A 25,647-nucleotide genomic window follows, 5' to 3' on the forward strand; every position below is an offset into this window, starting at 1 on the left:
GGAAGGAAGGAAGGAAGAAAGAAAGAAAGAAAATAAGAAAAGAAAGAAAGAAAGAAAGAAAAAGAAAGAAAAAGAAAGAAAGAAATAGAGAATAGAAGAAAGAAAGAAAAAGAAAGAGAAAGAAACAAAGAATAAAAGAAAGAAAGAAAGAAAGAAAGAAAGGAAAATAATAAACAAAAAGGCAAAATAAGCAAATGAAGGAATAATTAAATTATTAAATACAAACATTTTGTTTAAAAAAAAACAATGTATTTGATTGATGCATAATTATGGATACAACTCAGCGTTGTAGTGCATTTAGTTCAAGTCCTGGGTTATGATTTTTCCGATGCTTACAAAATGAAAATACATTCTTTACCAGCTGATACACACGTCCGTGAACAAAAAAAAATTACACAGTCACATATGCACGATATTATTGCAATTTTATTGACCTAATAAAAGACAACTGCTATAACATATAGTGAAAAACAAAATCAACTATGTGAGGCAGGAATGGTCTATTATTATCTTGTTCGTCTGTTGACAGGCCACCATAAACAAGATAATTACCGGTGAATGTACATTTGACACGACCTTCTTCTGAACGATTGCAAATGTCTAGTCTTCAACCCCTACATGCATTTCAGCATATTATTATAAGCGCAATATCCCTAGTATACATGTGACCAACAAATACCACCTAACCAAGGCATGGGTTTAATATCTATTACAATGAATGCATCCTATGAAGAATAAAAAAGACAGTAATTATAAATGATTTCATCACATTTGCATTTAATCAGTGACATCTGGCAAAATTTATTTTTTGACCCACATAGATTGTTTTTTGTTAATAATTGACCATTGATTTCAAAATAATTAACTTTTAGTTTCGTTCGCTCACTCTAAGAAGTCTGCAAGGAAGATTCATCACATCTGAAACGACAGTGTCTTACATTCCTTTCCTCAACACCACTGTAAAGTGATTGAGGTGTCGGGGCTGAAAATCATCTTTCTAGAATCGTTAAATTCACTTACAAAACTTAGATTCCGCTCACCGAATAAGGCCTTTCGTCGAACTGTTTTACTCACTCATGTGAAATATATATTAAAGTTAATGTTGAAACAAAATATATCGCAAAACTTGCGTTACATGCTTGAACATATGGGAGCGTCGTGGTCTAGTGGTTAAGACTCTCGCCTTTCAATTCGAAGGACGTGGGTTCGATTCCAAGCCATGGCGTGTTTTTCTTCAGCAAGAAATTTACCTACATTGTGCTGCACTCAACCCCTGCGCGCACCGGAATCGGTAGACTAGCTTTAATAGCCGGGGTAATATAGGAGTGCCCTGAGCACCTAGCAAGGTGGATACGTGCGCTATACATATCCTGTATTATTATTTATATCAATTTCTAGATGTACATGATGTATAAATGATTTACGTCGGAGATTCAAAATCAATCGATTTTCACGTTCACTGCTGGATTGCTAAGTGATTTAATTATAATTCATTCTGATCTGTGTTCTTTGTATACAAACATGACAAAGTTGCTGGAGTGAAGTACAGCAAGCAACACTCTTGTCAGTACATTGCCTGTATATCCCGGCAAAACACATCACTCTAAAAAAATGGGTAAAAATGCTCCAAGAGGGTAATCATGTGTCCAACCAACATTGGGCATTTCTTTTGGGCATTTTTTTTATTCATCCAGTGTGATGGAAATTTTGCCCATTCTAAAGTAATTGCTGCTTATTTTTAACCTTACTGGACAATGTAGCTTCCCGCATTGGGTAAAATACTGTCCCAAATTGGTTGGACATATAATTACCCTCGTGGTGGTTGAAATTTTACCCAATATCTTTTTACAGTGATGTGGGCCGCTGGGGGGTATCCATTCTTTGGTAAGAACAAGTTGAGATGTCAGGCAAGGAAACTAGTCGACTTTATTCATGCTCAGTTTCCCGCGTTGCTACACTCTACAAAACAAAAATAGTAGATCGTACAGGAAATCATGAGCTTCAAAGAATATGCGGTCATCCATTTGATCAATTTTAAGACATCTATGACAGAAATATTATTCGCGATGGCGTAACAAGAATATACCATCTAGAGTTTCATGCATGCCGTTTCCCAATCGATGATAAATACGACATGATTGAACCCCGATCATGTCAACGATCAGACTAAATCTCATTTAAGAGTGATCTGTCTGAAGGTAATTTTAAGCAAGTGATATGCACGTCCCCCAGAACATTAGTTTTCATTTACATTTTTTTACAGTCTACAACTGATGCCTTTCAACCAGATAAGGTAAAAGAAAAAGCTTAAAGCTTCTATTGCCTTAAAACAAGCCCATGTTGCTGATGTTTTCGAACAGTTTACTTGCTTGTCAACCTGTGGCTACTAAAATCAGGTGACAGGATGGCGCCCGATGCGTCGGAACTGCATCCCATCTCTGGAGGCCGCTAACGGTGCTTCGGGAAAAGATTTGCTAAACATTTGAGGTAAATGAGGAACATTACTCTTCATAAGCAAAGACTGGTACCGATTCCAACGGTAGTCAGGTCCATCATTGATCAACGTTGGTCTAACTGAACTGTGATTACCGCCATCTCTGTCCTGACTCCCGCCGTGAAGTAGTCCCACAGGAATATTGGAACTTTCACCCGGAAACAGAAGATGCTCGCCGAAAGGGCCATAGTATAATGTGGAAGGCGGGAGTAGATGGTCACCAAAAGTAGATATGGTAGGTTGTCCGACTGCGTAATAACGAAAGAGATATCATTTGTTAGTTCATCCTTTTTTCTGCAAAATATACGTTCGATTAAAGTTCAAGCACGGGATGCTCGGATGATCTCATCCGCTATAACGAATGTACACGCGATCTCATGCCAAATTGTATTTTTATAACGTTGCTATTAAATCCATGTTACTCGAGGGATAAACTGAATTGTGTTAGCCATTGAAACTTTACACGTACATCCGTCTGCTTGTTTATCATTCCTTCTAATTAGTTAAGGTCCAGGTTAATCAGTGCGATTTATAATAGGCTATTATTCTTTTACTCGAGTCTTCTATATAATACAATCGAATGACCGTTATCATAAAAATTCATTGATTTTTCTTGAATATCAGCTAACCAGCTAGCTGCGTTACATGAATAAATCTAAACCAAGGAAGTACAGTTATCTACACTAACTCGCATTTCTGCAGATTCGTTTTTCTATTCTGACAAAAAGCATTGGTCCGTATTCTGAAGTCGGGTTCAACTTAGACCATGGTCTAACTCTGCGCTAAAATTATTAGCCAAAAGTGTCAATTTTTTTATTAAGTTGTATGCTTCTTATGTTTGCTGCGCTCTTTCCTGATTCATCGATGGTGAAGAAAATTATCTTTTTATACTTCTTAGACATTAACATTAACATTATGAATGATGTGAGAGCCAAATGAGTTGAAATATGCTACTATTAGTGATTTTTGAGTTTAAGTTAAACCCAACTTCAAAATACGGGAGCTGCTTACTCCGAATCGGTGGTCTCTGCAGCGGAAAGGAGAGGGGAGAGTCTAGATGAATTGTAGATTACACGAAGATTCATCTGCTGCTAATGCTCCTAGTGAGAAAGTCTTCGGAACTCCATCCGCCAACATAGTGGTAAGGACGCCCTCTCTCGTTGGACTGGTTGGATTACGGGCGTAGGTATGACCTTTCATCAAGATATCAACCTTTTCCCTATCGTGGGCAAATATGACGTGATAACATTGAATGTGTATTATAAAAAACATCAATATCATGTATTATTAATTTCTCTTTCCAAATATTATAGATTTATTGTACATCGTACCTGCCAGTGCAAGTTCGCAAAGCTGGAAAGGCCATTAAAGGGGAAGTTCACCCTGAAAAAAAGTTTATTGTAAAAATAGCAGAAAAATAATAAAAATATTGACGAAGGTTTGAGAAAAATTCATCAAATAATTAAAAAGTTATTAGAATTTCAATTATTTGATTTGTGACGTCATATGCGAGCAGCATTCCTACATAGCGAATGGTAAAAAATCAATGAAATGTCATTTTCTCAGAAAATTCAAAATGGTTTTCACTGTACCTTTTGTATATCAATAGACAAATCATTTCACACCCGATCATGAATAGAAAACATAATTAAGTCATCAGGAACCATAAAAAAATGAAATTCATGCATTTTATATTACATAACACATGGGGCAGCTGCTCGTTTATGACGTCACAAATCCAAAACTTTGAACTCTAATAACTTTCTTATTCTTTACGGATTTTCCTCAAACCTTCACCAATAATTTTTACTATTTTTTCTGCTATTTTTACAACAAAGTTTTTATGAGGGTGAACTTCCCCTTTAATGGGTGTGCAACGGTAGACAACACGTTTAGACTGTATAATTGGAAGAATTCATAATACGCTGCCAACATTTTTTTTATTCGCCTATGGCATTCCCATACAGCTACCTGTTTTGATACGCCCCCGCATAATGAATTTGAGGTAGAACCAATCATCTTTCATTATAGATGTAACCATACGATTTTTAATGACGAATTTATCATCTTATCATATGCACCTCTTGTTGATTTTGGGCATGGCAGACACAGTGTGAATATTTGTTTTTGTAATGATAAGATAATTAAAGATAAATGTATTTAAGAGAGAATACGAAGAGACCAAACATGAAATACATTAATAATACTTTCTTTAACTTTATTGACAATATGTCACTGTCCATTTTGCATAACATGCAATCCAAATTTCGAAGAAAAATGTTCATATCCGACTTATCTACAACTCTAGGACTACAAAATTGAAATTACCTCTCAAATTCTGAAAGCCGAGAAGAATCTCGGAAGCCTTTTGCGAAGGGATTGCTGTCGATTTTTAATCTCGTTATCTGTGAAAAAATAGCAGAGACGAAATTGTCAAACTGCGTGCTTCAGGTATCTCAGATCTCACACGCTCAAGGGGACGCGTGTGAGGATTTTATTGACGAAGTCAATGTTGGCGTTCATTTGCCATAATAATCAATATAATGATTGTGGGCATTAACGGAAATGCAAAATTATTTATTTATTTAATGAATTAATTAATTTATTTATTTATTTGTTTATTTATTTGTTATTTATTTATTTATTCCATTAATTAATTAATTAATTTGTTTATTTATTTGTTATTGATTCATTTATTCAGTCATTCATTCTTTCTTTCATTTATCATATTTCCCTGCAAGTTCATAATAAAATACAATGAAAATATCATGGTTGACACAAAAGTCAATTAAAAAAGAGATAGCCAGTTTATGACATGAGGATCACCTACAAGAATTAAAAAAAAATGTCTAGATGCTCTCGTCATTGGCTGGTGCATGAAATGAATGAGTGTCTTGATATTAATCTTGTTTGTACATTTTCATCGTATAAGAGTAAAGCAGAAAGAATAAGATAATAAGTGTACAGTTATTTTATTGATAAATCTGTTCAAACTAAGATTTGGTTTATTCATCTAGTCACAAAAGACTCGTCATTTTCAGATGGTAAATTATGAACGATGGAAAATGATGGAAAATGATGGAAAAATGATGGAAAATAGTGCAGTTCAACACAATTATGACGTGGAACACATTTTGATTATAGTAAACAAATATATTTACGCGTTAGGCAAATTAAGTGTTTCATAAAGCTGTTCGTAAGTTAAGAGCGACTTTAAGAACGACTGATGATCCTTTCTTATGGTAAATGATATTCACCATTAATGTTCATTGGTGATTATTTAGCGCGTAAGAAAGGATCCCCAGTCGTTCTTAAAGTCGCTCTAAACAAACTGCTTTATGAAACGGCGTCCTGGGCTCCGTAACACAAAGATTAGCGATCAATCGCTAAATGAACTGACCAATCACTATCAATGTTACACGCGCATTAGGTTTGAAATACTGACCAGGGACCAATCAGTGCGGTTCTTTCGTATTTGCAATTAATCGCAAACCTTTGTGTTACGGAGCCCTGGTCATAGATCATTTATCAAGGATCATTGATATTTGCTTAGGATTCCACTTCGTTATCTCATGGAGATTTCTTGTTCGTTATGAAGATTTATTGCCTTCTTTTATTATGTTAGGTTTCGTACCCCTCAGTTGTAGCATTCTGTGCCATTGTCTCTGTTGGCAATTATTATGTTCTATTGCCTTCCCATAGATGCCATTAGCTGACTGAATTAGCTTGAGGATTCCACAAAATACAAGCCTTTGCTTATTAGTGGGACTCTCTATTTTCATTTTTTTTTCAGTGTTAGCATTTAAGGAATATAAAATCAATAACAATAAAGAAGCGTGTCTCTTATTGATTGTATACTTTATAATAATGCCTTTTTTCAATTGTAGTGCTGCTACAATCTTGTTGATCACATATACTTCATTTATCTGATCAAACTGTGTTTCCCTGATTTTTATTTGGATGAAAATGAATATTCAAATATTTTAGGTCTACAAAAACGACCCCAAGTGAAATTTTAATTCATGCATATTATGTAAATTTTACGTAATCCGAAAAAAATGTTTTCAATACCCTTTGAAAAAGATGATAAACATTCCCCATATCCAACAATTCTATCTTCAGCATCTCTCTTTTTTACAAGGTCAACTGATATAGCAAATCGTAACTAAAATCATTACTCTAGTACTGTGTAATCAATCAATCAATCAATAATTAGATAACTGAATAAGTACATAAATAAATGAATGAATAAACAAATGAATGAATAAATAAATAAATAAATAAGTAAGTGAATAAATAAATAGATTATAATCTTCTTTGACAAGAATTCACTATTGCCCCTTTATACTCACCAGCTGGTTCTGATACGCTGTCACCGCTGTGAATGATGTCTCGGAGAAAACGAAAGTGCGGACGTGTTGCGGTCTTGATCGACAAGCGTTCATGACTTCATCCATGTCATTACCATTGACGTCGTGGCTCGTGTCGCTGCTCTCCCGGTGGTCATCATCGCTATCAACGGAAGCTACATTTTTCACGATGTGTATCCGAGGTTGGTAGCGATGCATCGAATTCAAGATGACCTGCAAAATTAATGTATAACGCAGTGTTTGGTATAATATCAACCTCGCTAAGAAAAGGGTCCTTGTTATCTGGAATCTGTGATGTTTAATATTTTGTACAACGCTGTTTGCTATATGAACTTTGAATTAGCTGTTTAACAGTTTTAAACATCAATGCTTCATTTATAGAAGATTTCAATATAAATAGGAAAAGCTTTGTTGTGTAACGTTTTAAACGCTTGTTTAATCTCATGGTTAAACAACTACCGTAAAATTCATAGAGTAAACATCTTTGTATAAAATATTTTAAGCAGCATTTTACTGTGAATCACAAAGCTATGGTAAAGCAATGTTAATGTAAGATGCCATATTGGATGCTCCGAATAGAAACAATGGAATATTTCTTTTGAATTGAAAAGGTTGTGCCCTTAATTTTCTATATATGTTTTTAAATAATTATTATAAACTATTTATTGATCCATCAATTGAGACGTCGTTCCGGTATATTAAGCAATAATGTATACAAAATATAAAAAGAAATGACAAGAAAGGTAACTCTATTTTTGTTTCTAAAACTATCAAATTTTTTCCTAGAAACAGTTTTGATGAGTTTTGATAAAACTACTTTTGGCAGGAATATTGCTACACTAATTGACCTCAGTGTGAGAATTTGATTGATCCATTCAATTAAAAATGTATTTAATGATAATCAACATTATAACATTGAAATTCGACGAGAAAGGTTGACAACTACATATTTTGCAACTGTTTATTTTTTTTTGGGGGGGGGGGCTGTATACCATTTTTGACAGTTCGATGTATAACCCAAATAAATTTCACCAGATTCAAAATAAAATATATGGAAATAAATTTCAATTTTACAACTATTCTCTGTTCATATTCACCGCCTTCGACAGGCATGTATCAATGGTTGATGTTATAGTAGAAATGATATGAGTAAAACAAAACAAAATCCTATAAATTTATGTAGACAGTTGCGTATTGAATTATAAAAATGATGAGCGCAGAGCGCGATAAGGCGAATGGGGAAAAGAAATAACCCCTCAAAAAGAATCGCGAGCAACGTTGGTCTTTTCAATCAAATCTTATTTTTTGTAGATTTTGACAATATTTTCAAAAAAATGATGTCATATTCGAGTGCTCTTCTTTTCTTTTCCGTTCCTTTGTTTTTGGTAGTAGAACTTTTCGGAGATTAGCTCCCCAACCCGAGCGCCGCCCCCTCCCCCATCTACACACAAGTGAATATGGCATGTATACAGGAGTTGGTAGATCGACGAAGTTCAGTAGGTCCATCATGTTTCCCCGTATCATCTCTCGACTGTTAAAAAGTGAAATAATTTATTGCTCAATGAGTGCTGAAATTTGTACGACCTTTGCACTGCCATTCAAAACCAAAATGCTTTCTATGTAAACACGATCCCGACGACGCGATCGTATTTTATCTTCAAATGAATGTTCGTCTTGCAGAGCAACCTCCTGCGTGGCTGCGAAAGTATATGGAGCATGATTATATGGGAACAATCGCATCGCCTCAGTTAGCATTATGAAATCAAATACTTATTGAGTATGATGTTCACGGGATTTGACTAGTAATTTATTTGTATATAAACATCTCGGAACACTCTTCTATTTTCTCCATTTATCTAGGTGTAAAATACCAATCTATGTACCGTATGATATTATATTCAAGCTATCGTTGGTTTGATCTTTAATGTTCACAACTTCCGCATATTTCGAATTTTGCTCTGTGCGTATGTTGTGATGTTTACACTATTAAAAAATGTTGGGCAACATACTATCCACACAATAATTGGTTAAAAACTTTATCCAATTCTGGGTAGCTTTAAATCAATAATGTGTGTGTTGGGTAAAAACTACACAGTATTGGTTGAAAACTACTCAGAGCTAGACAAATTTTTCTAACCAATTGTTGTGTGGACAGTATTTTTCCCAACATTTTAAGAGTGTAGGCCCTGGTTTTTTTCTCTTGTTTTGCAATCGCCCATTCTCTATTTTCCCTTTGGCAAATTTCATTTCATTTATTTCCACAAAATTAAAATATATACAAAGCAATATACAAATACATTTTAAAATAGTGGTGGACCAAATGAAAGCTCATCAGGCTTGTTTGGATGGCCCAAAATAACATTCATAAGCGCACATAGTACGTAATTCATAATACATAAAACATAATACATACATAATCATAAAAATACATCCATATTGCATAAGACAGGACAGGAAAGAAGGAGGAAAGAAACAAGAGGCTATGATTATTTGTCAAGAGAAAGGGGTTACTCAGTGTAAAGTAAGTGTCGTTTGTAATTAAAGTTGAAAAGTTTACATGTCTTTGCTGTGTGGAGTTTAACAGAGAGATTCTTCCACAGTATAGGGCCCTGATAAAAAATGGTTGATTTGGCTAGCTCAGTTCGACACAGAGGAGGATGAAATTTGCATCTATTTCGTGTATTATGGGAATGAATGGATCGATTCAATATAAAATCATTTAAAAGTGACGGTGGTATACTACCATGATAACGGTTATTCGTGAAAGAACCAGTTTGTAAAGAAATAATACTATAGATTGAAAGAATATACATTTTGGAAAATAGAGGAAAAAAAGGATGTAAATGTTGAGAATGAGTTATAACTCTTAGTGCCCTTTTCTGTAGACGAAATATACGATTATATTTTGATGAGAAGCCCCACACTGTGGAACAATAACTTAAATGAGAAGATATTAAAGAATGATACAATAATTTGAGAATATTTCTGGGCAAAAATGATAATATTCTAAGAATTCCGATATAGATGACTTATATGATTATTCCAAAACAACTTATCATCAATAATAACACCTAAGAACTTAGTACTTGACACTCTATTAATAATACGATGATTATAATAAATATTTGGGATGTTATTACTAATTTTACGTATACCAAATATTACATAGTTAGTTGTATCTACATTTAAATCAGCTTATTGGCACACATCCATTGATGTAATTTTATTAATTGGGTGTTCATGGTATTGATAAGTTGAGTTGGATCAGGATTGGAAAGAAAAATACTGGTGTCGTCTGCAAATAATATGTAATTTAATAAGGTTGAACATTTTGGCAAGTCGTTTATGTAAATCAAAAACAGAAGGGGACCAAGTATAGAGCCCTTGGGCACTCCACATCTTACTGTATTGCTCAATAGCGAATTATCAGATTTTATTAAATAATGTTAAATGGGATGGGGTGAAAAACTTATAAAAGGTCTTAGCTGGAAGAAATGACATGAAATTATGTAAAAAAAACAATGATAAGTATAAGAAAAATGATTATGCTTATATTAATGATACTATACTAGTAGTAGTACTTCTACTATATACTACTAATACTACTAATACTACTACTAACTACTACTACTACTCCTGCTGCTGCTGTTACTGCTGCTACTACTACTACTACTACTACTACTACAGCTGCTGCTGCTACTTATACGTGGAATTTCTCCCCCCCCCCTCTCCTCCTTCCTACAAATTCAACATGCTCCATACTTACATGTCCATTTTTATCCAATTCATTGTTGGTCAACTTGACCTTCTCGAATGATAAGAACTGTTTAAGCAGCTGTTCTCCGGTGAAGGGCGAGTCGGGGTGGCGGGAAAGTCTCGGGGGCAATGACGGGTCGGCCTTGCCTGCTACTAGCCAGGATGACCGGTGGTAAGCATATCGGTACCGCTTGTTATCTAATGGTACGACGTCAATGTACACGGAGTAAGATGACATGGGATGCAAACCAACAAATGAGACCCGAAGAGTTGGAAACATGCGTCTGACAAAAATGGTTGAAAAAACAGTATAGTCATGTAAATGAAACATGTTCAAGATAATAATAATATTTTCAATTTCCTCCATTTTCTGCTTGATGAACTATTGCATTTGAAAGTAAGTTTCATTCTTCCAAGTTGTTTTTTTATGTCAATTGGACCGTTTACAATCAATGTATATGGCAGGGCTCTGGGAACGATTTTTTTTTACTGGGGGTGCAGGGTGCTGATGGAGATTCGGAAAAAATAAGAGGTTTTCACTACAAAATGGTGTTCAAATTGGTCCAGAGAAATTTGAAAAGCAAATTAAAAAAGGGGGGTCACTTAAAAAATGGAGATCATTTTGGTTACATTTTTCAATTTTCACACATCTTCCAGAATACCTGTATAGATAATAATACATGTTGCACCCCCAATAAAAAAATTTAGTGTGCTGAATCACCCCCAGTGCTCCTGCTCCCCAGGGCAATGGTATAAGGGAAAGTTATCGTGTATAAACAACTGTATCTCCTAACTAGTTGCAAAATGCCGAAAATAAGATAATAATCATTCTCAATTGGCGACATTATTATAAGTTGGGAGACATGGATGGAAGAGCTGTTTTACCTGCCAGATTTAGTTATAATCATTTCGGTGCCAAGTTCATGAAAACGATCCCAGAGATCTTTTGTCTCAAGTTTGCAAGCGATCCCCGCCATCTCCTCCCAACACGCTGCACCATCGTGACAACTCCTACAAACTTGGTTTGCTCTCCTCTGAGGGGAACCTGCTTCCGGTCGTAAGATCCCCAAACGCTCAAATGTCGTCGTCGACGATGTCGCTACTGGTTCGCGTAGAAGAGAGACCAGGCTGTGATGATGGTAATGATGCGGATGATGAAATTGACGTTGAGGTTGCCGATGATTGCGTTGGATGATGTGACGTTGCTGTTTCATCTGCTCATGTGCTGGACGTTGGGCGTGGTCGCTGACTGCCACATGATCGTGAACCTCGGCGTGTAGAATCCTATCAGGCCCTGGATGAACACGTGATTGGCTTCCGATGACGATCTCACTCTGACTGGATTCTAATCCAGCTGGTGCCGTGTGTGGTGTATCGTGCGATTGCGATCGAATTCTTCGACTATGAGGAAGAGCGACACGCCGGCGTTTTGGTGCAGTGCAGTCGCCTGGTGCTTGGACTCTTGGGGATCTAGTTTCTTCAAGGTTCCCTGCAAAGAGAATGAATGGTAAATTAGACAAGGGCACCAACTCAAGGCAAAGGAGAAAACTATTCCTTGATTTGTCATTTGATGATGAAAATATCAAGAGGAATTTAAGAAAAAGAAGACGAAAAATACAGAAAAAATGGCTTGATCATGAAACCATGGTAACAACCTCGTTTGTTTGTTGTGTCCATTAAACAGGCACCCCGGGTCTGCCCCTGCTTATTACAGACATTTATTTTAGTTTTGCCATTAACGATGAGATAGGAAATTATTCCGGTGACTTTTCAAAAGCAAATTTCTACGACAGATAATAATTAAGCAAAACTTTGTATGGACACATATCATTAGGAGGAGTGTGCCTGAAGTAGGCACTTATTTGTACGTCACGTTTAGCATAGCCGTTTATTACTTCTCACAAATTGTGCACTTATACAAAGTGACCGATCATTGACGATAGGAAAAGAACATAAACTTAAGTTCCCTTTTTCTTCCTCCAAGACTCGGAAAGAATTGTAAACTCATTTTATTAAACCCGAAACACGCGTCAAGGTCATGATGGTAGATATCATTTATGCCATTAAATACATGACCAAATGACGCATGAATTATAGTTTCTACGTATGTATGGTGCCGTCTCTTATATTGGAATTAATCACTTAGGGCACAAAAATGCGTTAAGTGTGAACCTGTTTACATGCTATGAATATATTTATATGAAATTATGTGCTTCAACATTATCTGTATGAGAAATAGTCCTTGAACTTTCCAAAATAAGCATTTGCGAAACCATGACGCCTTTATAAAATTAGGCCTATGCGAATTTGCATCACTAAATATATCTCATTAAAAAATAATACTTGCCCTTTTTTATACCTTTTAATAGCAAAACAATTAAGAGATACACTGATTTAATGTATGTGTAATTATACTTGAGAAAAATTAAATTGGCCGTACCAGTAGTCAGGTAATTAAAATCAAACCAGTATGAAAAAGGGAAATATCAATTAGGGAAAATCAACGAGATATCCTAAAGATACCCATTGTCAGGGGCGTCGGTCCATTTTTCAGATTGGGGGGGGGCAAAATTATTAACGTTCCAAAGGCGTTCGATCGTACAAAATACCTACCCACACACACACACACATATATATATATATATATATATATATGACTCATGAGACACAGACACGTGTCTCACAATCAAATTAATGCGAGCGCGAAGCGCGAGCTAATTTTTTTTTTTAGTATACTGACAGGAAAAGCGTGCCTGTTTACGACTGTTTGTAGTAACACATGCGGAGGATACATATCTCACTAAACAGATAGTACGAGTGCCGAGAGTGAGCTGAAATTTCTTTATATTCTGACCTGAAAACTGATATTCTAAGCATTTGTGGTACCAATGATTAACATTTGTATCTAAGAGAAGAATAGATGCGAGCGCGAAGCGCGAGCTTAAATTTTGATATTTCGATCTGAAAAAAAGACAGTTTAATAGACGTTTTTGATAAAGAACAAGATATATATCCAAGAAAAGATAATTGCAATTCGAAGCAGGAATTCTTTTGAGGCTTAGAACTGAAAACGGGACATTTACATTCACCTATTTAATCATGAAAAGTATTGGCTTTTGCTACAGAAATAATGCGAGCGCGAAGCGCGAGCTGAAAATTTTTATATTCCAATCTGAAAAGCGGACATTTTGAGCACGATTTTAAATAAAGAACGAGTTGTGTATCTCAATCTCGCTTGCTGAACATTACAATCTCTTTTTTTTAATGCATATCCGGAATTATTTGGGGGGGGACAAAATGATATGTTTGCCCCCCAATATTTTCATTGGTGGGCGATCGCCCCCCCACCCCCCCCCAGGATCGACGCCTCTGCCCATTGTCATGATTGTTGTATCTCATGCCTCAAATCAAGAATAAGCGAGAGATGAAGGAGTCACTCCTTTGATCATGCCTTTCCCCTAGCATGTCAATTCTTACTAAATATAGGGTTTCACTAACACCGAATCCTCCCGAAAAAAATCGTATACCGATTCTTCCCGAATTTGGCCTGATTCGGATGTTTTGATATATTCGACTGTTCCCGAATCCCTCCCGAATTTTCTCGCATTCGTGGAGGAAGAACAGAATACTTCCCAAGCCACCCGAATACGTGTATTCGAATAAATTCGCAGCTGATTCGGTTCCGGTGTAACCCTAGGTCTGACCAGAATACACTATGTGCCACTGCTCTCTATACAGCGGTGTTGTTTGAAGATAGTTGTTTTTCACAAGTTTGGACTCTACCGACAATGAAATCATTTCCACGCTTTTCAATTTTCCTTCAGGTTAACGAAGTGACAATGTGTCATACTCATATAATATTTTGGCCTGTTTGGGAAATAGCAAATAACTCTATGATTCACAAATTACTTTTATTATAATGGAAAGAAGTGTTTGACACCAATAATGAAGGCACACTGTACTTGTTTGCCGACTGAAATTAGTCCCGTGTTGAGATTTATCAAGCAAATAAATGAAATCACAATTCCCTCTCCGCATATCAATATCAAAGAAAATACACTTAAGCATAAAAAAAAACCATTAAACGTCCACAATATCCGCATTAAGTACAACCATTACTTAAATCGAAGGTGATTGGATGAAGGATTGAAACATCTGATACTTTATTTCCATTCATACTCTTTTTTTTCGGGGCTTTTCCCCCGATGATCCTTTTGAGAGGTGTGTTTCCGACTTTTTGTTGCTTTCTTTACATGGTAAGTTTAGAGAGTCAACGTTGCTCATTTGATACATGTTAAACAGCATTGTGCTGAATGTATTGACTTTGAGGTGAGCAGGCAGCTCGGCTGGAGTCAATTTTTTCAAAGAATCGGGAGCGAAGATTGCTAGTAGGCCCATGCTTTAGGGGGCTGGGTATAGTAAAATGAACTCTGAGGAGAAACCATGCATGCATACACGGAGCGTGGAAACGCGATTCGTAACCAATGTATGATATCACAATGAATGATGAGATTACATTGACTTCGTGTAATATTATGTAGGATTTGTTCTAAATAGTACAGATGTAAAAGAACACCCCCCCCAAAAAAAAAAAAAAAAAAAAAACAATGGCCTGGCGATACACGCATGTGCAGTGAAAATGATATAAAAATTGACAATATCAAGAAGAAATGAAGTCCTGTAAACGGCATAGTACGTGGTAAGATGTGAATTTCAACCTTTTTTATAAAAAGAAAAACAACATCTAATTTTTGAAATTGAAATTGAAATTTCATTTACCACAATCTTCATAAAAAAACATACAAATCAAGTATAAATATTTCAATAAAAATACATTATAACAAAAGTGAGTATATTTAAGAATAGTGGAAGGATCACTGAAAAGTTACAAGGAACTTATAAGTTAATGATCTTGAAATTAACACAAAACAACACAATTAAAAAACAAATGCAGTAAGGAAATACAGAACAACAAACATAACAAAAGTATACAATTGTATCTATTAGACTTTCTGCATGAAATGTATTTTTAAATGTCTTTTAAAGCTTTGAAGGGTTTTGCACTGCTTGATATTTTGAGGGATCTTATTCCAAATAATGGGACCCCTACATATATGTTGTTTGAGAAAGATTATGGGGATACATGAAGAAAAGTCTATTAAGGGTAATCTGAAATCGAAGATTCTTATTCAGGGCCCATTTCGAGAGTCTATTTTGAGAAAAAAAATTATTTTCCCTACCTTATTTTTTTCAGTAAGAAATCAAAATGTAATATTGCGATCCAATAATCTCTCAACAACTTAAACATAGCAGAAAACGAGAGAATTAACAACTAGGCCTACTTTTGTATATATCTATTTGGAGGATGTTTTCGGAAAACTCCAGGAATTTTTAGTGTTCAATATAGGCCATTTAATTTGAATAAGTGGACGTACTAATATCTTATTTTTTGTAATTCATGTTTTATTGATCCTTTTCATCCAGAGTAAACATAACAAAACATCCATGACGTAACGGATCACAATGATATTCAAATGACGTTGGCATATGAACTAACATGTCTAACATACGAAATAGAATAACATAAGAAGACATATGTTCGTTTCAAACCAAACACAAAACCGATATCTTATCATCATCATAACCAAATAATCTTAATTAATCTTTTATTTATTTTTTTTTTTATTATTAATGGACTAATACCATGAATACGGAAGGGGATGGGTTAGGCATGCTCATTCGGGATACATTTCCTTTGTATTCTAGGATTGCCGGAAATGAGAAAGTATGAAACTATACAACACGACCATAAACAGGAATGAAAAAAAAAGAATCCCTTTGAACTAAGTCAATAACTAAGAGAGGAAGTCAATATGCTCAGTAAAAAAAAAGTAGGAAATAATATCATAATTTGTAGCGAAGGTCACGCGTGCTTGGAAGAAAAGATACACCGCTCCCATCGAGGTGCTTTCTCGCCTATTATCTCCCCCAGTCTGGCCAAACATGTTTTCGTGAAAATGCGCAATCGGAGAATCTATTATTTCACAGTTACGGATGATGTGGAATGTGATGGATGTGTAATGGACATGTAGATTTGAATCTACCATGGTGATTAGTTTTAGCCCCCCCCCCCCGCAAAAAAATCAATTCTCTCGGTTTTGCATGGTTAGCGTAGGAAGTGACAACAGCACTAATTGCACAATAAATATTGGTCATCTGGAGGGAGTGACAGAAGTACTTTTAAAATATCACGTACTTCAAAATATCGAAATCCGCGTAGGCGCGTGCAATCTTTGCTTCTTATTGTTAAAAAATTGTAAGAAGAACAATATTAGTCGCAAGTAGCTGTGTGAAATGCGACAAGTTCATTAAGTGCCACAGTTTTTCCTGCAGTTTAATTTCTCGTGAGGGGAAATTGGTTTTGTTCTCCTCCGAGCAGGTGCAAGAAACTGGTTGCAGCGATTCAAGACGATCGAACTATCAGGCATGTTGTGAGGCGCAACCTTTAACATGTTTAATTTGATATTGCAAGCTTTGCCACTTGGTTTGCTGAGCGGCCCACTCATGAAATCACAAAGAAAATGAACAATATTATATCCATTAAAAATTCAATTCCAAAATACGTCTGTGAAGGTTTTATGTTGTATTTGCACATTTTCTTGTTTGTTTTCTAAATGAGTGTTGTTTCATTTGTAAACAGTATATATTTGAGTAAAAAAAGAGAAAAAAATACATTCCACAAATCTAGGACTGTAAAATGATTAATATTTAAGATCACTGGCATAGAAAGGGGGCACAGGGGCCATGCCCACCCCCTTCTCCTACCCTTTTAATTGACGAGCATAAAAAAAATAAAGATACCGGAGAGTGTTTAGAAAGCTAAGTATCAGTGGTGTAAGAAAACAAACACTTAAGTTCTTGCTTCCCGCTCACATTACCCTTTCACTTAAATGCATACGTTCAGAATCAGAATACTTTCACTGAATTTGCTGGAAAAGAGCTATTTTTAGATCGGTCGCAGCGCTCCCTCGTTTCCAGTAAATGCTGTTAAAGACTTCTATTCAGTGCCGATTCTTTTCTCGTATCCCTAACCTCATAAATTAAGCGCACTCAATCCTAATTTAATTCACAATTGTGATTTCAAGTGGCGTAATACGCCAAATAATTTTGAGGGGGCATATATGACGGATGGAGCAAAAGTTCAAAGCCGATACGAGCGAACAAGACTTTCGCAAATACAAAAATATATATTTGATAGAATCTATATTAGAAAATAATTCAATATTTTACCTTTTCCTTTTTTTTATTTTTTTTTTGATAGTGAAACTTTGGGAGCCACTCCCCCCCCCCCTCCGCCCCTTATATCTGTACGCCAGTGATGCTTAAAAAGTCTCCTTACTGCAAGATTGATTGTTTCGCTTACTCTGCTTTCTTGGGGGTGGGGAGTTCTTTGACGAAGATTTTTATCAATACGTTTTATTGGAGAGAAGAGCAATTGTTAAGATCGGTTCGCCGCGTTCCCTCGTTCTCGGGAGATGCAGTGAAAGACTTCTATTATGTGCCGATCCTTTCTAAGGGGGGGGGGGACTTCTTTAATGAGGATTCTCCCATTTCAAGCATGAATACGGCCTTACCTTCATTATGAAAAATAAATATTAAGGACGGTATTACCAAATTAAATCAGCAAACAGTTCATTCTATTCTTGCGGGCAGTTTCTACTTTGAAGTTGCGGTGACTTTGAACTCTACGCTTGAGCGTTTTTTTTTCCTGTCCAATCTAACTTTTCACCATGTCTTTGAAAATGATCTGCCTCTTTGATGAATGTAATTACGACGTATTTCAACAACAACATGAGACCTGGTGTAAAGAAGTCGGAAGTAAGAAACGTGACTCAATCTAAAACGAATATTCAAGTGAAGTTTGAGTAGCAATGAGTATACCCTTTTTCAACGGGCGGTAAAGGCAGACAGAGTAACTCGATAACCCTCGTTGTAACAATTAGCTCGATCTCCCGGTTCCACTTTTCGGGAAAGTAAACAGGGCAGAAAAGCAATATCAAACCGGGTTGCAAGCACATGCAGCATTTTGGTTGCAAAGAGGATGGAAATTTTTAAAATTCTGAGCATAGTTCTGGGTGAAATGAATGCATGAAATGAAAGTCATGGCGCCGGTATCAAACGTGTTTGAATAACATTCAGGAGGTACATGCATGAATACAGCCGACGACTCCTCAACGGACCAAAACAACAGAGGAGTGTATTTTAATAGACCGGCCGGGGTCCAACCGGACATGATTAAATAAGAGAATCATCAATTTTTAGAAAAGTCATCACAGACTAACAAAGTTATGAATTTTCAAAGGTTGTCTTTTGTGACGACCCACGCGAGCGGCAGACCCATGCCATGTAAGCCACTTTCGTATCTTATGTATTTTCATTTATGATTCATTTTGACCCCAACGAAACTATAATAATAACGTATATATATGAAATCGATGTGTCTGATTGTGTTATTAAATCACAAGTGAAATATATTCAAATAAAAAAAACACTTTTATGAACACTGCGTTTACGCTTTCTTTATTAGACCACACTTGCACCGTACAGTCGTTGAAACCTTCGTATTCAGAAAACGAAATACTGCTTGGAATTATGTTGCTTTTGTAGATGCCAGAATCATGGTGAAATTTACTAAAAAGCATATCTTAAATATAAGATGAGTTACTCTATTTTATTTTAAAAATGAATAGGGATCGGGTACAATGCCCTTGATAATACAATATCTATCATTTGTGAAAAAATTGTTAAATGAATGTTGAATTTGTCATTTATTTCATTTAAAAAGCTCGCTTGCTTCACTCACCCATATTTATCCAATACTATTGGTCTATCATTTAAGAATATTAAAGTAATCATTATCGGTGTTACCATGGTTACGAGCCGGTGTTACAAACCTGTGTTACGAGCTTTATTCCAATTTACTTGCACGTTTCATTCGCTCATATTAAACATATTCAGTAGATTAAACAAAAAAAACAACAAAGAAAGAACTGAATAAAGGTCAAATATTGAAAATGTAGAATACTTACGTAGATTATAAATGCAATATATTGATCACTTCTTAATCATTTTTATTTAATCTTAATCCATGTTAACTCATCCGTGTCATTAATATGTTGATAAGTATATCAATGAGCAAGGAATAGTATTTCAATGTCAAATATTATTATTTTCCGGAGTCCCGTTTTGTAGACAGTCCGTTGTCCCTGGTTTTCATTATAAATGCGTCAGATATTTAAGATCTCTATAATTTTGTGCATCTTTCGTACATTCAAAATTTCTGTTTGGTATAATACAAAAAAAATACAGGCTCTTAAATAATTGGATTTTTTTTGTTCGATTGCACGTAACATCCTGAATATGGGTTTGTTTTTTATTGTTCATCCATTTGCACACACCACATAATCTGTTTTAATTTGAAAAAAATGTCTACCTCTCTCCTGGCGCAAAATAGGGGGTGGGGTGTGGGGGCTTCAGAATTTTTTTTCAATACAATGAAAATGGCCTATTGTGGTTAGCCTTATGAAAACTGACCCAACAGCTATCCCCCCCCCCCCCTCTCCTTATAAAGAATATGATATTGTGCGAAGGAGCTTAGCAACCGAGCGAAAAAAAAATCGCATTTAAAAGAATGCTTGAGAATTTGTAATCTTTTACATGAACCAGGGCCTGATGGAAGTTATAAATGTAGATTAGGGCATTTAAAGAGGGGGGTGGGCGGGTCTGGTTATCAAATACATTTGTGTTGTTACACTCTCTTGGCGTTTTTTTTTTTAGAGCGATATTCTCAAAATTTTGAGACTTTGCACGTGAAAGAGCATAAGATAACATGACAGGAGATGCGGTGCTAATGTCAATGACACCCCTTATATATCATTTCGAGGGAATGTGGTGACCGGGGAGAAAATTTTGACGTGAAAACCTAGCATTTGGAACACTTTACGAACTTCTAAGTAAATGTACATCTGCGACATCGTTAAATTACTGAATGGGATATTCAACATGCTATAGGCTGCAAAAGAATACGACCCAATGATCACTACTCTACCATGCCTGTGTAACAAGAAAGTCTACACAATAGAGTTAACAATTTAAACAAAGCGGTTTATTATGTGAATCGCCCAGTAGTTGTTTAAACATTTTAAACAAGAGTTTAAAATCTTAAACAATAAAGTTTAAATTCAAATATTTAATTATCAATAATTTAAGCATGGTTTTTTGAATTAAGACTTTAAACATTTGTTTAAACTTTTTAAATAATTAGCCTAAGTCTGGGAGTATTTAGCGACACAGCCATTTTCTTTAAAAGATATCCTAAATAATGATAAAAATTCGGAGCGCTTTTGACAAAACACGGACAGGTTAAGAGTCAAAACTTCAATTTTATGACATTAGTATTGTTATATTCGTAAAGGGTGAAGTATGTGGAGAGGTTAATTTGAAAAAAAAAGTTTGAAGGCAGTCTACTATATTGTAGGAGATCATTAACTTTCTATATCTGCACTTTAAGAGAACACTGATATATTCTGCATTTATATGTTATTTTGCGATGGAGCGTTTAGCGACCGAGCGAGAATTTGAATAGTAAAAACCTTGATTTTAGAGCACTATTGACGGCACGAATGGAATACTGCGTTAATCAAAACATATCTATTTTTCTCTTTTTGGTCGATTTTTTTGAGGGGGCTTGAGCGATTTGTGGGGTTTCAGTTCCCAAAGCCCCCCCCCCCCCCCCCACCCCCAGAACCGCACCTGCCCGCCCTATCTTTCTTGACCATGTCTATATACGACGGATTACAATACTCACTTTATTTCGACATGTTAAAACTAGATCTAAATCAAGTATAAAAAGGAGCAATGCGTTTTTTCAGCATCATTGAAACTTTACAGCCCCATAGTCATGATAGTCAATATTTGATTGATATCAAACAATTTAATGAAAATAAAATTATAATAGCAATAATAAGCATTATGGTATGATATTTAAGGCAGTTATTTAATACTATACAGTAGTTGGATTGATTTACAATCTCACCTATTACTTATCACTTATCACAATTACACTATCCCTACATGCTAGTTCCCTGCGGTGCTCACCATGTCATCTGGTGTCAACTCAACAAGAATTATGTCTAGCTTGTCTATTGAGGAAAACATGTAAAATATGAACAGCAAAATCCCTTATTCACTACTAAAAGGGGTTGTCTTTTTGCGATCATGAAATTTCACCTAAGTTGGATGAAAGTATTAAATTTTGGTTCTCAACTAAAGGAAAAAAAATCTCGAAAAGTTACCTCGAAATTTTTGGTATGTTGCCTAATTGATTGTATTTCTTAGTCAATTTAGTTCCCGTATTGAATAAATAATGATTGTGTTCATGATGTTACTTCAGATATTGGACTTTGGACCAAGAACCATAGGACTATTTTTCTTATAAGATGAAGATCAAGACAGTGTGGTAAAAAGGTATTAAATCCAAAACGGGTGGGGCGAGACCTGCTGGTCAATATGGCCAATGCGTGGTGCGAATCGGTGTTGCAATAATGCTAGTGATCATAAGTTCATTAACTCTCTGTTACAACTAATATCATAATTACCCGACATTTTATCCACTCCAACTCCAAGTTACTTCAGAAAAACACTGCCATTAGTATATGAAATAACAACACTTTTGACTTTGAAAGAGGAAAGAAAGATGGTCAAATAATCAGTAACAATGAAATATCATATCAAAGATGGACCAAACATTTTCCCAAGAAGCATTCCCATATTGCATTATGTTGAAATTGAATTATTCTATAGGGTACCCACCTCCGTACACACCAACGTCAGTTTCATAGAGCGAGTCGTGCTCCGAATCATCCCCTTCCCTCTCCTCCGCACTCGGGGAAGATACGGGATCTGTTGCGATGAGGGATGCGATTGAGAAAGCTGATGCTCGTGCCGACAGTCCGTTCAATCTTCCATCTTTCTTATCCACCCCATCGCCGTCTCTATCCGTCGAAGTTTTCAAGTTTTCCGAAGTCTCGCTTTTTCTGATAAAAGACTTGAATTTGTCTATTTTCGCCTTGCCTGTCATTGTATTTTCTTAAATCTATTGCCCAAGTTGGAGAACAGATATGACTGATGTCGATATAAGAAAATAAGTCTATCAATCCTTATCGTCAATAATGTTGATTTATATCGCCTTTTTAAGAAGAGTTTTGAAAAATTAAAATCTTTAGTTCGTCAGCTGGCGGGGGATTTGATAAGTGTCAGTCCCTTGTAATAAGTTTTGGCAAAAAATAAATTGTATCGGATGATATTATTCTCAAAGCAAAACTAAACTTCTATAAGAAAAATGTCACTTTGAAAATAGTTGTTCCTTTTCTATCAGACATTTTTTTAATTCTGTTTCGTCCACGACACCGTACAAAACGTGAACTGATGAATAAAACGCAAGGTCTATCAAACTTTCTTGTAAAAGTATATTTCTGTTATTTCGTCGAAAACACAATGTAAAACACTAGAAAACTTGTATCCCATACTTAGAGTGACAGAAGAAAATTGACAAGGGACTGGCGTTTAAGCTGCTCGAGAACGTTTTAAATCGAACAAGACGATGACGAAATCTTGAAAGTATCGATGACAAGTGGCATCATGAAGGCTGCAACACCAAGTCCATGAAGTCTGAACTAGGTTGGTGGGCTCCAATTGACTTCAAAAGCTTTGGGATTGGACTAGTCACGAAGAGACGAAAGCGAACGATAAATTGGGCACCAAAAAACCTTCAGGATGTCGTCTGCGCGGGACTGGGGCTCATAAAGAAGAAAAATGACTTTGATCGTATAGTCCACTTAACTGGCTCCCGAGTTCTCCAAACAAACTTTTAGTGCTCTCTTCTTCTCTCCTTCTCTTCCTCCCTCTCTCTTAGACAAGTAATAAGAGTCAAGAACCAATTTGACGCTAAATGGTCAGGCCTCTTTCAACGCCTTCAAGAGGCAAAGGAGCCTGACGATTGGCCGGTTTTGATTTACAACTGGCATACGAAATTAACCCCTTCTCTCTCTCTCTCTCTCCCTCTCTCTCATTCCATCTCACCTCTATCGTTCTGTCTCACCATCTCCTCTTATTCAGTCAATTTCTCCTTTTCCCCTATTTCTGTCCGTCTTTTTCTCTTTCTCTATTTTCCTTCATTGGATGTGCCCCTCTCTTGTTCCTTTTCACTCCATCCAACGGTCCTCTCTGATAGAGTAATGAAACTTCTTTCTTCTGCTCATTTGTTCTCTTTGAAATCAATTCAATAATGACACGCTTCTAAACATGTACTAACAATGGTATACGTGTGTATGAAACAACTATACAATCCCATATATGGAACCGTATATGGAACCGAAAAACCGAAAATAAACAAAATAGATATTACTATATGATATTCCTATCATGACATTCAGCATGTTCAGGGGATATGGTTTGCTCTTTTTAACTTTTTTCCTTGGCTTTATCTTATGGTTTTATGCCATTTAGGATATTACTTTTTGGCACACGTGGTCAATGCAATTATTTGTCTTGATCCTGCATTCACGGATCGTATGGTCCAGTGGTTGAGAATTGGACTCATAATCGAAAGGTTGTGAGTTCGAATTCCTACTCTGCCATGCCTCCACTTTAATTGAAAAAATGCCTGAGAGTAATATCTGTAGTCAGCCACTATGACTAATTAACCTAGACGTAAAATGTTTCCGACGTAATTGGTTATATGCCAGCTTGGCAAAATGCTGCCCTGCCGAATTCCTACGGGAGTTACCATAAAACAGAAACAGAAAAATGCTATTTTGATTGCATAATGTATAGTTTGCATTGTTTTATTGTAACATGGGGGGTTCAGTGATACGGTATGAGACATTGAATCTGATTGGCTAATTCAAATGATACGAATTGAGAGATTGAAGCTAAAATTCACTTTAAAAAAATTGGCAATTGGCGGTAGAACATTAATTGGTGTTCCTTTAGATTGCTAATCATTTCTCACTTTTGATATGTGTTTTTTTTTTCAAATTTACTTTATATAATGCAGTGTTATTTCATTTTCTAAATTCAAATATAAATTCAAAAATTTGATTCAAATGGTGAAAGATGGTTATCAAATGAAAGTAATTCACAAGGATACAAAGTACAAATTTTACATACACATTTGTATACTTTATATGTGCCTGTACATATTGTTTATTACTGTATTTTTACTGATATTTGTTGTTGTTGTTGCTTTTGACAGGGCCACATGGAAGACCAGCAAGTTGTTGATGTACCCCCTGTATAAATGTCACAGATTAATAAATAGAAAGAAAGATAGATAGATAGATAGATAGATGTTAGACAGATCGATACAAAAAATAAATAGATAAATAAATATAAAAATATGTAAATAAATAAATAACAAAATAGATAAATAAATAAATTAGTTAATTAATAAATAAATAAATAAATAAATAAATAATCAATTAATAAAATAAAATACTGCAGCATATTTTCATGGTACATGGTTGTATCCAAAAACTCCGCACTACACTGACAAGTGATCGACCTAAATTCAATCTTCACATACCGCATGCAAAACAACAATATTTTTTTTAACCAAAGCTATCAAATGAAGTTCACTATTAATAGGGCCAAGAGACACAATCAGAGACTATACCATACCCTGGCATGCCTGGCATATATCATGTTTTCTACGGTATGCCATCAAAAATCCATACCAAGACTCAGCCGACCGCGTCTGAACAACCATGGCAACAGCGACGTGATCTTCTTATCAGCAACTAAAAGGGAAGTTCACCCTGACCAAAAGTTTGTTGTAAATATACCCGGAAAAAATAAGAAATAAAATTATTGATGGAGATTTGAGAAAAACTCCAACAACGGTTAACATGGTAAAGAAAGTTACAAGAATTTTATTTCTTTCATTTGTGACGTCATACGACCAGATGC

At 35.6% G+C, this 25,647-nt stretch overlaps 1 pseudogene; it reads right to left on the bottom strand.

Moving 5' to 3' along the window:
- Positions 1-2,179: 2,179 nt before the first annotated feature.
- Positions 2,180-22,759, bottom strand: LOC121409754 (annotated as a pseudogene).
- Between the last annotated feature and the right edge of the window lie 2,888 nt (positions 22,760-25,647).

This window comes from Lytechinus variegatus, chromosome 2 (genome assembly GCF_018143015.1).
Source record: "Lytechinus variegatus isolate NC3 chromosome 2, Lvar_3.0, whole genome shotgun sequence".
Classification (NCBI taxonomy): domain Eukaryota; kingdom Metazoa; phylum Echinodermata; class Echinoidea; order Temnopleuroida; family Toxopneustidae; genus Lytechinus; species Lytechinus variegatus.